We start from the raw sequence: 1,735 nt of genomic DNA, 5'->3' as shown, positions 1-1,735 counted from the left end.
GCTTAGAAAAGTCGGGCTAGTTATAATAAAATATAAAAGTCCCTGTAAACACAGTAACTCTGTTAGTCATAAGGCACAATGATAATGTAACCTTGTGGCTTGAATAATCATTGAAGATCTCTTTAGGCCTGACCTGTGGTGGCGCAGTGGATAAAGCGTCGACCTGGAAATGCTGAGGTCGCTGGTTCGAAACCCTGGGCTTGCCTGGTCAAGGTACATATGGGAGTTGATGCTTCCAGCTCCTCCCCCCTTCTCTCTTTCTATCTCTCTCTCTCCCTCTCTCTCTCCTCTCTAAAAAAAAATGAATAAATAAAAAAGAAGATCTCTTTATAGTTTGTTTAAATTCAAAACAGAGTGGAAAAAAATTCAAACCCATAGTTTATTTTTGTTACCATTCTGATGCAATTTTATTAGCTAATAGTCATTGTGACCTTGCCATTATATTTATAATAACTAAGTTATTATAAATAACTTAGTCTCAAACCCGGGACTTCCACATGCTGGGACTACATTCTACCACTGAGCCAACTGACCAGGGATCATTCCTTACTCTTTTTTAACATTTATCTGCACAACATCATATTCTAAGCACCCGTAGTAATGCTCATTCTGTCTGTAGGTTAAAAAAAAATTGACAGAGTTATGCTTGTAATATTTATTTATTTATTTCATAAAACATTATATCTTTGATTAAATACTACATTTTAATTTTCAAACAAACATATACGTAAAAAGAAAACGTGCCAAACAACCATGGGATGACAAGCTGTCATTTCTTTCATCTTTATGTTACACCCCAAATTCCCCCGTTATTATGTGTATTATTTAATATTTTAATTAATGTTATAAAAAGCTTTCTTATAATCTAGTTTTGTGTACCACTTTAATTGTTATTATTTAAATATTTAGTGAATAAAATAATAAACTACCTTTTGTTGTATCATCTTTTTATATTTAAAATGTTCATTAGGGCAGAAAACCGGTTGTTAAATTATTTGAATCCCACCACTGCCAACCGGTAGATGTAAAGGTGATCATCATCACTATTTATCAGAGAAATGTACATCAAAACAAAAGGAGATATCACCGCATAGGTGGTCATTAGTACTACACTTGATCTTAGCCAAAAGGCCGAGAAGCAATGATCATTAATATTTTCTTTACCTATTTCACTTACATCTCCAATACTCTCTAAATGGTTATTATCAAAAGACAAGAAATATAAAGTGTTGGTGAATATATGGAGAAAAGGGTACCCTCATACACTCTTGATGGCAATACTGTATAAATTGGTGCCACCATTATGGAAAATAGTATGAATATTTATTAAACAATTAACAATGCAACTACTATATAATCCAGCAATTCTACTTGTGGGTATTTGTACAAAAAAATACAAAACACTAATTTAAAAGTATATATACAATCCTATGATTATTCAGCACTATTTTTAATAGTCAAGATATGAAAACAACCTAAATGTTCATTGACTGATGAATGACTGGATAAAGAAAATGTGGTATTTATATACAATAAAATATTCCTCATCCATAAAAAAACTAGAAAACCTACCATTTGCAGCAACATGAACAGACCTTCAGGGTATGATGCTAAGTAATATAAATCATGAGGAAAAGACAGATACTATATGATTTCACTTATATGTGGAACCTAAAATAAAAGTAAATGAACAAATATAACAATACTGAAACAAGCTCATAGAAAACAGATTGGG

At 31.8% G+C, this 1,735-nt stretch overlaps 1 pseudogene; it reads right to left on the bottom strand.

Annotated features, from left to right (window-relative positions):
• Positions 1 to 973: 973 nt before the first annotated feature.
• Positions 974 to 1,143, bottom strand: LOC136307019 (U2 spliceosomal RNA; annotated as a pseudogene).
• Positions 1,144 to 1,735: the final 592 nt, after the last annotated feature.

This window comes from Saccopteryx bilineata, chromosome 5, assembly GCF_036850765.1.
Source record: "Saccopteryx bilineata isolate mSacBil1 chromosome 5, mSacBil1_pri_phased_curated, whole genome shotgun sequence".
NCBI lineage: Eukaryota > Metazoa > Chordata > Mammalia > Chiroptera > Emballonuridae > Saccopteryx > Saccopteryx bilineata.
The sequence above is the reverse complement of the archived record's forward strand: the minus strand, read 5'-3'. Positions and strand labels throughout refer to the sequence as shown.